This window comes from Natator depressus, chromosome 1 (assembly GCF_965152275.1).
Source record: "Natator depressus isolate rNatDep1 chromosome 1, rNatDep2.hap1, whole genome shotgun sequence".
NCBI classification, from domain to species: Eukaryota; Metazoa; Chordata; order Testudines; family Cheloniidae; genus Natator; species Natator depressus.
Window position 1 is genome coordinate 38,687,652 of NC_134234.1, and position 15,876 is coordinate 38,703,527.

Genomic DNA, 15,876 nt, shown 5'->3' on the forward strand with positions numbered 1-15,876 from the left:
TCTGTGATTGTTTCTGTCTGCTGTATAATTAATTTTGCTGGGTGTAAACTAATTAAGGTGGTGGGATATAATTGGTTACGTAATCATGTTATAATATGTTAGGATTGGTTAGTTAAATTTCAGGAAAATGATTGGTTAAGGTATAGCTAAGCAGAACTCAAGTTTTACTATATAATCTGTAGTCAATGAGGAAGTGAGGGAGGGTGGGCATGCGTGTGGGGGAGATGGGAACAGGGAAAGGGGGTAAGGAAATTGGAATCATGTTTTGCTAAATGGGGAGATGGGAACAGGGAATGGGAGTGGGGAAACTGGAATCCTGTTTGGCTAAAGGGAGAAATGGGAACAGGGACACAGGTGTAAGGCTCTGTGGTGTCAGAGCTGGGAAGGAGGATACTAAGGAAGGAAACTGGAATCATGCTTGCTGGAAGTTCACCCCAATAAACATCGAATTGTTTGCACCTTTGGACTTCGGGTATTGTTGCTCTCTGTTCATGCGAGAAGGACCAGGGAAGTAAGTGGGTGAAGGAATAAGCCCCCTAACAGTTTATTTCATTAGGGGAAATTATCGCCAGGGTCTTCTGCAGTAGGAGATGTTTTTGTGTTTTTTCTTCAAACTGTACTTAACAAAATTGGTACTTTAGGAAAGTTGAATGGAATTATCCTGGTTATGGAAGTTATCAGCTACAGGAAACTTAATGGGCTGGGGCATTCCCCTGTTGCCAGTGACTGACTTGTCTGGTTCTGCCCCCTAAGTACAAGCAGGCTGAAGTACCCATTTTAATGGATCTGTGGACCTTTTATTTGAAGAAAGGGCCTTTAAAATACTAACACCTTTAATTTCTTTTGCAGGCTTGCTTTGTCTAGTAGGCTGCTGAGCTTTCCTGCAACAGGAAATTACTGTATCTGCTTGAAATATGGGACCTGATTCTCTACTGCCTTGCCCCTTGTTTACAGGGTGGATTTATTTAAATTAAAGCAATTTAAATCACTGATTTTAATCATGATTAAAGTAGGAAACCTTGATTTAAATAATCAATTTTAATTGTGTTTTGCATATGTACTGTTTAGTTATTTTTCTCAAGAAAGGTTGATTCTCATTTGCTGGTAACCATGAAAACATGTTGTTTAGCAATAATTGCCAGGCAGGTGACACTGGCAGTAGAATCACTGTACCCAATTGGGTGAGGAATGTGGGCAAAGCCAAGCAGCAACAAGTAAGATGTTTGTACACCAATTCAAGAGCCTGGATAACAAAATGGAGGAACTAGAACTACTGGGAAGTGAAACCAGATATTATAGGGATAACAGAAACATGTGGAATAATAGTACAGGTATTGAAGGCTATGTGCTGTTCATGAAAGACAGAAATAAAGGCAAAGGTGGTGGAGTAGCAGTGTATATTAATGATGAGGTAGGCTGTAAAGAAACTAGAAGTGATGGAATGGATAAGACAGAGTCTGTTTGGGCCAAAATTACTTTGGTGAAGAAAACGACTGAGGTTCCCCTGACCTAAGTGCTGGGGTGTGCTACAGACCTCCAGGATCTGATTTGGATATGGATGAAATAAATACTACTGGGAATTGTGTGATTATGGGTGACCTTAACTTCCCCGATATCGATTGGAGGACAAGTAATAGTAGGGTCCTAATAATAGTAGGGCCCAGCTATTCCTGGATGTGATAGCTGACAGATTTCTTCACCAAATAGCTGCTGAACCAACAAGAGGTGATGACATTTTAGATTTGATATTGATGAGTAGTGAGGACCTCATGGAAAAACTGGTTGTAGAGGACAACCTTGGTGTGACGGGTTGGGTCACAGAGACCCCCTTGGGACTGTCACCTGATGTGCTGAGACTGCCTCTGAGCCCGTTTTCTTTGCCAGCTTGGGACTTTAGAACCCTGCCTTGTTGAGCCAGACACGCTAGCCGGCTTGAACACAGATCCAGGGTCTGAAACACGCCCCCAAAGCTGCAGACTAAACTGAAAACAGCTCAGCAAGTGCTCCTGTCTCCAGCACCCGGACACCCAGCTCCCAATGGGATCCAAACCCAAAATAAATCAGTTTTACTCTGTATAAAGTTTATACAGGGTAAATTCATAAATTGTCCACCCTCTATAACACTGATAAAGAGATATGCACAGCTCTTTGCTCCCCCAGGTATTAATCACTTACTCTGGGTCAATTAATAAAAGTGATTTTATTAAGTATAAAAAGTAGGATTTAAGTGGTTCCAAGTAATAACAGACAGAACAAAGTAAGTTACCAAGCAAAATAAAATAAAACACGCAAGTCTAAGTCTAATACATCAAGGGTATGGCTACACTATGAAATTAGGTCAAATTTATAGAAGGCGATTTTTTAGAAAGCAATTTTATACAGTTGATTGGGTCTGTCCCCGCACTAATGCACTAAGCGCATTAAGTCGGCGGAGTGCATCTACAGTACCAAGGCTAGCGTCGACTTTCGGAGCATTGCACTGTGGGTAGCTATCTCACAGTTCCCACAGTCTCCACCGCCCATTGGAATTTGGGGTTAAGCTCCCAATGCCTGATGGAGCAAAAACATTGTCGCGGATGGTTTTGGGTACATGTTGTCAGTCACCTCTCCCTCCGTGAAAGCAACAGCAGACAATCATTTTGCACCTTTTTTCCATGCGGGCACCATACTGCTTTCAGCAGATGGTGCAGTAGGACTACTAACCATAGTCGTCATCCACCATTTCCACTGCCACTCTGCTCTCCTGATGCTATGAAGCCACCTTGCAGGTCCTCTGTATGACCGTCGTCATCCACTGCTTCCGCTGGCACTCTGCTCTCCTGGTGGTCTCGCAGGGCTGCTTCCTCTGCAACTCTGCTTGGCTGCTCTTGTCTCGCCATACCACGGCAAGTGTGCAGCCCGCTCAACTGTTGTGTCCTGGCAGCAGATGGTGCAGTAGGTCTGCAACACTGGTCATCCAATCACCGCTTCCCCTGCAACTCTGCTCTCCAGCAGATGCCATACCACAGCAAGCATGGAGCCCGCTCAGATCACCGCGGCAATTATTAGCATTGTAAACACATCACGCATTATCATGCAGTATATGCAGAACCAGAACCTGCAAAAGCAAGTGAGGAGGCAATGGCAGCATGGTGATGAGAGTGAGCAGTACATGGACACAGACTTCTCCCAAAGCATGGGCCCCGGCAATTTGGCTATCCTGGTGGCAATGGGGCAGGATCATGCCGTGGAATGCTGATTCTGGGCCCGGGAAACAAGCAGAGGCTGCTGGGACCGCATAGTGTTGCAGGTCTGGGATGATTCCCAGTGGCTGTGAAACTTTTGCATGCATAAGGGCACTTTCATAGAACTTTGTGACTTGCTTTCTGTTGCCCTGAAGTGCAAGAATACCAAGATGAGAGCAGCCCTCACAGTTCACAAGTGAGTGGCAATAGCCCTCTGGAAGCTTGCAATGCCAGACAGCTACCGGTCAGTCAGGAATCAATTTGGAGTGGGCAAATCTGCGGTGGGGGCTGCTGTGATGCAAGTAGCCAATGCAATCACTGAGCTGCTGCTATCAAGGGTAGTGACTCTGGGAAAAGTGCAGGTCATAGTGGATGGCTTTGCTGCAACGGGATTCCCTAACTGTGGTGGGGCGATAGACGGAATACATATCCCTATCTTGGGACCGGACCACCAAGGCAGCCAGTATATAAACCGAAAGGGGTACTTTTCAATGGTGCTGCAAGCACTGGTGGATCACAAGGGATGTTTCACCAACGTCAATGTGGGATGGCCAGGAGAGGTACATGACCTTTCGCATCTTCAGGAACTCTGGTCTGTATAAACAGCTGCAGCAAGGGACTTACTTTCAGACCAGAAAATAACCGTTGGGGATGTTGAAATGCCTATAGTTATCCTTGGGGACCCAGCCTACCCCTTAATCCCATGGCTTATGAAGCCATACACAGGCACCCTGGACAGTAGTCAGGAGCTGTTCAACTATAGGCTGAGCAAGTGCAGAATGGTGGTAGAATGTGCATTTGGATGTTTAAAAGTGCGCTGGTGCAGTTTACCGACTCGGTTAGACCTCAGTGAAACCAATATTCCCATTGTTATTACTGCTTGCTGTGTGCTCCACAATATCTGTGAGAGTAAGGGAGAGATGTTTATGGTGGGGTGGGAAGTTGAGGCAAATCGCCTGGCCACTGATTATGTGCAGCCAGACACCAGGGCAGTTAGAAGAGCACAGCAGGGCATGCTGCACATCAGAGAGGCTTTGAAAACCAGTTTCATGGCTGACCAGGCTACGGTGTGACTGTTCTCTTTGTTTCTCCTTGATGAAGACCCACCCCCTTGGTTCACTCTACTTCCCTGAAAGCCAACCGCGCTCCCCTCCCCCCTTCAATCACCGGTTGCAGAGGCAATAAAGTCATTGTTGTTTCAACTTCATGCATTCTTTATTAATTTGTCACACAAATAGGGGGATAACTGCCAAGGTAGCCAGGGAGGGGTGAGGGAGGAGGGAAGCACTGGGTAGGGTGGTGGATGAGGGGAGGAGGGAAGGACAAGGCCACACTGCACTTCAAAACTTATTGAATGCCAGCCTTCTGTTGCTTGGGCAGTCCTCTGGGGTGGAGTGGTTGGGTGCCCGGAGGGCTTCCCCCCACCACGTTCTTGGGCATCTGGGTGGAACTTGGGGAGGAGGGAGGTTGGTTACACAGGGGCTGCAGTGGCAGTCTGTGCCTTTCCTGCACCTCAACCATACGCCGGAGCATATCAGTTTGATCCTCCAGTAGCCTCAGCATTGCATCCTGACACCTTTCCTCTTGATCCCGCCACCTCTCCTGTTGCTCCAACCATCTATCCTCTTGCGCGTCGCTCCTGTCCTTAGGTTCATTTTGTGCTTTCCTGTACTCTGCCATTGTCTGTCTTCACGCGTTCTGCTGGGCTTTTTCAGTTTGGGAGGACTGCATGAGCTCAGAGAACATTTCATCACGAGTGTGTTTTTTTTCACCTTCTTATCTGCACTAGCCTCTGGCATGGAGATGCTAGTCGCAGTGTTGAAACATTTGCAGCTGCAGGTGGAAAAAAAGGGAGATTAAAATTGAAAAAGACACACTGGCCATTTAAAAGGAGAGGCTGATGTTTTCGGGTTAACGTGCAGCACAAACTCAACTAACCCTCCTCCCACACCCAATTCTCTGGGATGATCACTTCACCCCTCCCCCCACCACGTGGCTAACAGCGGGGATGATTTCTTTTCAGTCACAGGCAAAAAGCCCAGCAGGAACAGCCACCTCTGATGTCCCCTTAATAAATTCCCCTATTTCAACCAGGTGACCATGAATGATATCACTCTCCTGAGGATAACACAGAGAGATAAAGAATGGATGTTGCTTGAATGCCAGCAAACACCGGGACCACACGCTGCCATGCTTTCTTATGCAATGATTCCAGACTACGTGCTACTGGCCTGCCGTGGTAAAGTGTCCTACCATGGAGGACGCAATCGGGCTGCCCTCCCCAGAAACCTTTTGCAAAGACTTTGGGAGTACCTCCAGGACAGATTCATTGAGATGTCCCTGGAGGATTTCCGCCCCATCCCCAGACACATTAGCAGACTTTTCCAGTAGCTGTATTGGCCGTGAATGCATCCCAAGCCTTCAGGGCAAATTAATCATTAAACACACTTGCTTTTAAACGGGGTATTATATTTACAAAGGTACACTCACCAGAGGTGCCTTCTTGCCTTCAAGGTCTGGGAGCCTGGGTTGGGAGGGTTGGGAGGGTATTGGCTTCAGGGTGATAAACAGTTCCTGGCTGTTGGGGAGAACAGTTTCTCCACTTGCCTGGTGTGTGCTATCTTCAACCTCCCCCTTCTCATCATCTTCCTCATCCCCAAAATTCTCATTCATGTTGCGTGAGAGTCCCTTGCAGGAGTCCACATACAGGTGTGGGATAGTTGTAGGGGCACCCCCTAGAATTGCATGCAGATCATCATAGAAGCGGCATGTCTGGGGCTCTGACCCCGATTGGGCGTTTGCCTCTTGGGTTTTTTGGTAGGCTTGCCTGAGCTCCTTAAGTTTCACGCAGCACTGCTGCGGGTCCCTGTGATAGCCTCTGTCCTTCATGCCCTTGGAGATTTTTTCAAATATTTTGGCATTTTGTCTTTTGGAACGGAGTTCTGATAGCATGGATTCATCTCCTCATACAGTGATAAGGTCCAGTACCTCCCGTTCAGTCCATGCTGGAGCTCTTTTGTGATTCTGGAACTCCATGGTCATCTCTGCTGATGAGCTCTGCGTGGTCACACCATGGTGGCCAAACAGGAAATGAAATTCAAAAGTTTGCAGGGCTTTTCCTGTGTACCTGGCCAATGCATCTGAGTTGAGAGTGCTGTCCAGAGTGGTCACAATGGAGCACTGTGGGATTGATCCCAGAGGCCAATACCGTCAAATTGCGTCCACACTAACCCAAATTCGACCTGGTGATGTCAATTTCAGCGCTAATCCCCTCATCGGGGAGGAGTACAGAAATCGATTTTAAGAGCCCATTAAGTCAACAAAAATGGCTTCGTAGTGTGGATGGGTGCAGGGTTAAATCGATTTAACGCTGATAAATTTGACCTAAACTTGTAGTGTAGACCAGGGCTAAGAAACTGAATACAGGTAAATCTCACCCTCAGAGATGTTCCAATAAACTTCTTTCACGGACTAGACTCCTCCCTAATCTGGGCCCAATCCTTTCCCCTGGTACAGCCCTTGTTAGTTCCAGCTCAGGTGGTAATTCAGGGATTTCTCATGACTGGCAGCCCCCTTTGTTCTGTTCCACCCCCTTTTATATCTTTGGCACAAGACAGGAATCCTTTGTCTCTCTCTGGGTTCCCATCCCTCCTTCTGAATGCAAAAGTATCAGGTTAAGGATGGATTCAAATTCAGGTGATATGATCACATGTCACTGTAAGACCCCCTTCTTCATTACCTAGCAGCTGGAAGACACTACATAGGAAGGCTTGCTGGTAAACAAACCCATTCACAGTTCATTGATTCTGGAGCACCCTTAATGGCTTCCACTTAACATGCAAATAAATAGGATGAATACACTCAGTAGATCATAAGCCTTGTGATGATACCTTACAAGAGACCTTTTGCATGAAGCATAGTCATTCCAGTTACATCATATTCACACTTATAAACATATTTCCATAAAACATATGGAGTGCAACGTCACACTTGGTTTGAGTGATCATGAGCTAATTCAGTTTAAATTAAATGGAAGGTTTAAAAAAATAGATTTGAAACTAGGGTCCTTTATTTCAAAAGAGCTAACTTGAAAAAATTAAGGGAATTTATTAGGAAAGTGAACTGGACCAAAGAACTCAAGGATCTGAATGTGGAGTTGGCTTGGAATTACTTTAAGTCAAAGTTGCAGAAACTATCTGAAGCCTGCATCCCAAACAAGGGGGGAAATTCAGGGAAGGGTTGCAGACCAAGCATCTCAATCAGGTGATTAAGAGAAAGCAGAAAGCCTACAAGGAATGGAAGATGGGCTGTATCATCAAGGAAGGTACTTCTTGGAGGTCAGAAAGTGTAGGGTTAAGGTGAGGACTGCCAAAAGCCAAGCAGAGTTGGACCTTGCAAAGGGAATTAAAACTAATAGTAAAAGGTTCTATAGCTGGATAAATAAAAAGAAAACAAGGAAAGAAGAAGTGGAACAGCTAAGCACTGAGGATGGGGTGGAGATTAAAGATAATCTACAGAATGGAGAAAAAAAATACCAAGCAAAAGGAGTAAATCAGTGTAGAGTCCCAATACAGAGTGACTTTCAGAGATTTGTTATGGTAATTCACTGAGACACCCTCAGCTAATCAATACTGCCAGTTCCCCCTACCTGTACAACTCTCAATTTGCCATAACTGCTCTGTTGAATATAAAGAAATCAATAGATTTGTTACAGTTCCGATCAACAACACAGAAACAGAAGTTACTTTATAATGGCTCTAGAACCATAATAATGGAATCTCATAATAATAGCTTTCCTTCAGGCACTTCTTGGCTTTTTTTCAGTGACTAAGGAAATTTCTGACAATCTCAAAGTCCTTTGCTAGCATGTGAGAGGCTCATTGGTGGATTATTCACTGGGCCCATGGGGCCTGTGCCCAGGGGCCCCGGAAAATTGGGGGCCCCAGGAAAAATGGGCACCCTGCCCCCAGTAAACAAGTGCCAGGGTGGGGTAGGGTGGGGTAGGGTAAGTCTCCACACCCCTAGACCCCGGTCCCCGGCAGCAGGGCTGGGCGGGGAGAGGAAGGGGCAGGGCCAGAGCTTCTGCAGCCACACTGGGACACTGCCTGCAGCTGCTGCCTGGGAAAAAGCCTGGCTGCAGAGGGGTGGCAGCCCATTCCCTGCCCAGGATCAGCTTGTGGGGACATTGGGAACCCCCTTTCCCTCCACTCCCCTGCCCTCCGGCATGTTCAGCCCCTGTCCCCAGAAGCCAAGCCTGGGCAGGGAGCGGGCTGCCGCCCCTCCCGAGCCAGGCTCTCCCCCAGGCAACTGGCTATGCTGCATGGAGCAGAGCCTGGGAGTGGTTCCGTTCCCATTCCCCACCCGGGCCTGGCCGCCAGGGATGGCGAGGGGCAGCCAAATGTGCTGGGTGGGCGGGGAGTAGCCAGAGCAGCAGGAGGACAAAGCCCCTTCCCCGCACAGGTAACATGGGGCGGGGAAGAGTCCAGGCCCTGGCTGGGGGCAGGGCAGGGAGGAGACACCTGGGGAGGTCACATGTCCTTCACTTTAGTTAGTGCCCCCACAGTATGGGGAGGCACTAGTAGGCCCGGTGCCGGGCAGGCAGGGTGTGAGAAGCCCCAGCGCCCTGATCCCCATCCCGTGCAGAAGCATGGGGTGGCAGGGAAAGCCCCAGCGCCCGGACCCCTGCTGTGGTCCCAGCACTGGAGGAGCTTTGGCTCCCTGCCGCGGCCTCAGGGCTGCAAGAGTTCTAACTCCCCGCTGAGGCCCCAGGATCTTGGTGTGGGCTGGGGGAAGAGCTTCTCTGGTCTTGGGGCCATGCGGGAGGGGGGCAGAAAGGAGCAAATGGAGGGGCCACAGTGGGGGTGTGTGTGAAATGGGCAGGACAGTGGGAGAAAGAAAGGTGGGGATGCAGAGGGAAGGGGCAGAACAGTGTGGGGCTGTGGGCGGGGCCATAGGTGGAAGGAGTGGAAAGGGGGTGGGGCCACAGGCAGAAGGTGTGGGGAGAGAGCCTCCCATTTGTTCTGGCCCAAAGCCCCACGAAACCTTAATCTGCCTCTGGAGAGGTTCATCCCACCCATGTCCTAATATAAATCTGCATCAGACTTTATGATTTCTGAGTTACCATTGTGGATCTCACTGCTAATTTAATTCACTGGTACCTGAATTATCACTTGGAAAAGATGCAGTTAGTGGACTATGGAAATCAATACAAACAAGTGTTTTTCATCCTCCTCAAAAATATAAAAATAAATTACCATCAAGAAGACACAATAAGGTCAGAATCCTGCAACCGTGAAGTCTGTGAGTATCTTTACTCCAGTAAGTAGGCCTATGTAATTTAATGGGACTACTGAGGAGAGTAAAGTTACCTGTATGTTTCTTCAACATCGAGCTCGAAATCTCTGTGTGTTAACCCTGTTGTTTTGGTAGGTCTTTGGGAAGGAGAACCACCGCAGCTTTACTCTACCTTGCTTCCCCTGCTCTCCAAACAAACAGGCCAATGTTTCTGCAAACTTTAACAAGAATCGTGAAGGAAATTACACTGGCTAAAATTCACAACAACGTCTGAGAGCTAAGTGGCAACGCAGTGATATTCCTTCCAGAGAATCGAGAATATATATGTATAAAAAAAATACAGTAAAGCCCCAATCCTGCAAACAGTTTGTTTTCTGTTTGTTCTCTTTTGCTTCCTAAGCTTCTTTCAGTGAAGTGCTGAAGTGTAAACTTCTACTGTCTTTCCTGTTTTGTCATCTGCAACTCCTTGCTCCCATTTCAACACCTTTCAGCTATAGCATTTACCTATTTTTGTTCATTTGGCTGCTTTTTTATATATACCATTTTTAATTGTGTCGAAAGACACACAGAGATAGACAACTTGCAAACATTTCCTTCTTATCACGCTAGTCAATATTTGTGTGTTAAATGTAAACACTGGGAGGGTTTCATTATATTCTTAGTCTTATAAATGCATATATTGCTGATAAAAGGACCAAAATACTACGTTCCAGTACACGGCTAAGCCAGCAAAGATCAGGTTTTTGCTGGAGAAAAGAGAGAAAGGGAATGTCACAGAGCTTTAGTCTTATATCATTCCTGTGTTATTGCTTTTGACCCTTCCTAACTTTGTTAATAGTGAGGCAACCTTTAAAAAGAGGATTTGAGAATATAGCTGTTGTGTAATGCTTAGAGGCAGCTCAATATATCTGGCTTTAATAGCTCAGCTAAAATGAGTTCCTGTGTTTTGGCAGGGCTTTTCATTTCTTGTATCAAACATGGGTCTCAAAAAAACAATTTCACTACTAGAGTCAAACATCCTAAGTAAAAATATGTGTATGGAACATTTTCCATAGTCGTTAGTTTTACCATTATTAGGTGGGAAGTCAGAAACAAAAATCTAACCACTCGGCCTCCTGTATGCAGCACATACAGTTTAGAATCTGTATAGCCACCTCATCCTTCCAATTTTCTACTCTGTGACTTTTGCCAAAGCCCATTGTACAAACTGCTGAAAAAAACCCCTTAGGTGGTTGATCTGTAAGGTGGATAGACAGCTGGCTAGACTGGCGGACTCAATGGGTGGTGATCAATGGCTTGATGTCTAGTTGGCAGTCGGTATCAAGCGGTGTGCTCCAGGGGTCGGTCCTGGGGCCGGTTTTGTTCAACATTTTCCTGAATGATCTGGACGATGGGATTGCACCCTCAGCAAATTCGTGGATGACACTAAGCTCGGGGAGAGGTAAATACACTGGAGGGTAGGGATAGGGTCCAGAGTGACCTAGACAAATTGGAGGATTGGGCCAAAAGAAATCTGATGAGGTTCAGCAAGGACAAGTGCAGAATCCTGCACTTAGGACGGAAGAATCCCATGCACTGCTACAGGCTGGGGACCGACTGGCTAAGTGGCAGTTCTGCAGAAAAGGACCTGGGGATTACAATGGATGAGAAGCTGGATATAAGTCAACAGTGTGCCCTTGTTGGAAGGCTAATGGCATATTGGGCTGCATTAGGAGGAGCGTTGCCAACAGATCAGGGGAAGTGATTATTCCCCTCTATTCGGCACTGGTGAGACCACATCTGGAGTACTGTGTCCAGTTTTGGGCTTCCCACTACAGAAAGAATGTGGACAAATTGGAGAGAGTCCAGCAGAGGGCAACCAGAATGATTAGGGGGCTGAGACGCATGACTTATGAGAAGAGGCTGTGGGAACTGGGCTTCTTTAGTCTGCAGAAGAGAAGAGTGGGGGGAGAAGGGGGTGGGATTTGATAGCAGCCTTCAACTACCTGAAGGGGGCTTCCAAAGAGGATGGAGCTAGGCTGTTCTCAGTGGTGGCAGATGACAGAACAAGGAGCAATGGTCTCAAGTTGAAGTGGGGGAGGTCTAGGTTGGATATTAGAAAACACTATTTCACTAGGAGGGTGGTGAAGCACTTGAATGGGTTACCTAGCAGTTTTTAAGGCCCGGTTTGACAAAGCCCTGTCTGGGATGATTTAGTTGGTGTTGGTCCTGCTTTGAGCAAGGGGTTGGACTAGATGACCTCCTGAGGTCTCTTCCAACCCTAATCTTCTATGATTCTATGATCTTAAAACAAGAGGCAACTTCTCTAGAAAATGGCTGCTCTAAAATCCAATCTGAAAATAGTTTACTGTGTCCGTGGTACAGTGCAAGTACTCTGCTCTGTTTTCTGTTAAGTTACTATTAACTCTGAAAGCAAAAACATTCTTTCTGCACAACTAATGTGGAAAGCAGCAGAAACCCTTAGCCCTTTTCCTATTGCTGCTTCTTGCTTATCAGCATCTGAGAATCTCCCTGCTGGTGGTATGCATCCTCTCTACTTGTTTCATCTGGCTACTTTGTATATTAATGCTTCTTTGGAATTCCCTATTGCAGAACCTATAGAAATAGGTTCTGGCTATGAGCTCTCAAACCATAGACCCACATTTGTGGAGTTTCAGGCTGTTATTTTCACAGACCTCACATTATATATCACAGAAAATGTGAAATTAACTGTTTCCTGTTAAACACCTAAACTCTGGAAAAAACATAAAATGCAAACATCGCTGAAAATCGCTCATTTAGAAGGTAAATGCAAGAAATCAGCTCTGTCAGGCCGAATGAAAAACATCATCATTCAGCTCTGGCAGATTTCACAGAATGTTTTCCAGATTTGACAAATATTGCAGTTGTCTTTGAGTCCGTTCCCAGTGCAAGAGCTGAAAGATCCTTTTCACGTTATGCTGCACTGCTAACGGATAAATATAGACACACAAAACCAGGGCGTTTGTCTATACAGCATGCTGTAACATAAACTCAGTCAAACAAACAACACCACCATTTCGAAAGTTATTCTTTCCTATTTAGAGTATCATTTAAGTTGATTTTATTGAAATTTGTTGTGGTTTTGAACACATCAGACATAAATATACCCCTTGAGTTCTGGAATGTTTCAAACCAAAGCTCCAACAAACTAAAAAGTACCTGGACATTATTTTTATTTTGTTAGCTGGATGGTGAACCATTTCTGTCACATTATAAAGCATTGGTTGGTTGATACTAACCATTAAAGTACATTTATGAACTTTAATGTTGGCCTATGAGATTTTGCTACTTTGGTCCATGGTTGCTGTAGTTAAAAAACAAAACTTGAAAAAAATAAAACCAGCCTTCTTTATTGCAGGTGAGAGAGATCAATCACCTGAGGCTGTACCAGGCACCTGCTTTCCTGTAGCTGTAGCTGTAGCCCTTATGATTAAAATTGCCACAGAAGTCCATTGGCCAGCTTTTTAAGTCACCTATTGGTGGTACAGGGGAGGAAGCAGCCATGATTATCCTGCTATTGCTGCACATCATTCTTCCTCATGTCATGTATGTTTAACTGGGGAATCCATCTTATCTGGAATAGAGCACCTGGGGCTGTCCTTAGACTGGATTTAATGCAATTAAAAGATCTGACAATACTGGATGCCTTATCGCCAAGCCTAGTAAGTGTGACAGCCATCAAAGAAACTTGTCAAGAAACCTTACAAATGGTACCTGGTATACTGAAGATAGAAAATAGGGGCTAAGTGATAATGCTGCTAAAGCTGAAAACTTACAGGCTGGGGGTTGAAGGCAGGAGCTAAAAGTCTGGACCTTACTAGGTTTGGTCACACCTTGGGACTACTGTTGAAGCAAAACTCTAATCACCTTCTCAGGCTGAGTGTGAGCCAGGCGCCTGCTTTTGCGCAACATATGTTCACGGGAGGGCAGAGACCATGCCAAAGCTAAAATTATCCCCAAAATATGTCCAATACCTTTGCTCCCAATTGTGTATTGGTGACTTTGCGGGGGGGGGGTTAATTATAATGAAATCTTTTAACCCATTTTCTTCCAGGGAGCATGTTTCCCTCCAAATTCGGCACCAAACCCATAAGGTTGTTATTCTTAGTGCAGAATTTTTGGCAACTGGAGCACAAACTACTGTGCTCTACCCTGCACAGTCTGAGTTCTGCTATGTGGTGCTCAAATAAATATTTCTGTGGGTAGCATGTTGTTTTAAGATGCAAAACGTCTATCATGGCCAGAGCAAGAGGCTGAAGAGGATCTTGGCAGAGACATATTTGATAATCTCACTAAAAAAATTTGCACCAGATTTTAGCTGGTGTAAAATCCACATAGCTCTAGTGAAGACAATAGAATTATGTCAATTTACAACTCCCAAGCATCTGTCTCTTTATCTTTAAGATTCTCGGGTTTGGGTTGTTGGGTGATCAACTTTGTTTTAGTAATTTACATTTAGAGATTCAAACACTGTATGTGTCTATGTTTGTGACATCCTTGTTTTCATACCTACTCTATATGACACTTGAATTTCACTTTATAAAAGTCTCTTGTTTGGGGCTGCTTAGACAGATGTTGCATAACGAACTGATTGTGAGATTTATTGTAAGTCTCATTATCCTCTCTCTCTCTCTCTCCCCACCAGAAAGTGAAATCGCAATAGTAATGAAGAGTGAGGACTTCTGAGATGCATTCTCCTATGTTTAGGTTTTCCCCTTTTCTGTGAGCTGAGCCTAGGGAGACTTTTTTTAACCTAAGGAAATGGTGTGACAATGTTTGGAGCAGGGCTGGTGTACCAGGGGGTCCTGCTTTCTAATATTGTCCTTACCTCTTGTCATGTGTCCTCACTGACCCACTTATCCTTCCTGTGCATCAGTTTCCCTATCTGTAAAATAGAGGTATTTACTCACTAGGTAAAGCACTTGGACATTTGCATGAAAGGAGCTATATAAGTGCCAACTGCTACTATTATTGCATTTTTGATCTATAAATGAAAGTATAATGGACAAATATTATCCAGATGGAATGTAGGACAACTGAAAATGTCACTGTAGCTGCCTGTGACCCAAATATCCTGACAGTGTCTTCTGGGAACTCTCAGGTGTGGATTTAGAGAGGGACAGACAGGGCTGGATTAAGTCAATGCAGGGACCTAAACACAACATGCACCCCCCACCCATACACTTGGAGTGGTGATGACAGTGGTCCCCACCCCCAGAGAGTCACAGGCAATGGCACGGTGCCCCTTTCCTCCCCGGCCCCCAGGAGTAGGAGCAGGTGCCACCTTCTCCCTCTCTAAGATTGGCACCAGGGACACCTCAGTACTTACACCTCAAAGGCTGGAATATCTGCTTGGGTGGATGGGATGGGATTGATGCACTCTTCTCTTCCTGCCAGACACACAGTCCTCTGTTGAAGAGGTGTTGGTAAGGGCCAACTAAGAGCAGTGAGTATTGGTGTTAACATCCTATTGAGATGCCTGGGGCAATTCATACTGCTCAGAGCTTTTGTCTCAGGCTCTCTGCAGACCCAGGTAAGTTACAGTGAAACTTTTCTTCACAACCATTGGGCTAGAGATTTGCTTTTTAAAAAAAATGAAAATTGATTCTGAAGTCATTGTAATTACATAACTTCAGGAGTTGTGGTCCTAGCATGAGCCTACAGTTTGTAATGCTCAATCCAGACCCAGAGAGGGAGATTATTTTTATGGTGAAATGAGTTTTATTCTGCCTCCTGTTCTGTGCACAGGAGTTCACAACTACAAAGACAACAATGGAAAGAAAAGAATGACTGTGATATCCACAAAACAGAGATCACTCAGAAAATAGGCTTCTAGCTTTCCACTGGCATTATCTCCTTTCACCTGGGCTTCCAGTATGGAACTTGATCTTCCTTGTTCTGCAACCCCAGGCTAAGCGAAAGAAAGACTTACCTTTTTTCTCATTACTGCCTGTGGACTGGCAGGCAGGAAACTTAGAAGCTGCTATGCTATACCATCCAACTATACATCTCCAGGAGCCACTGTGCTTCTAATTCCCAAGTACCCTTGCTCACTCGGGACCACAAAACTTGTCAGTAGCACGGGGTTATATATGAAACTGAAAAGCAGGCTTATTGGAATGATCATGTTTAGGGCTTAAGCAGTGGCACATGATGTTTGCAGCCATGCCCTATTGGCGATTCATCCCTGGTGAGAGGGCAGGGGGTGGTAGCTCCATTTCGCTTCAACAAGGAAGGACAGTTTTGATATTTGGCCACGGAGCTGTAGGAACCTTGCTGATGGAAGCGTCTCATAAACTCTGAATCAGCACCACATCTCCCAGGCTGAACGCTGCAT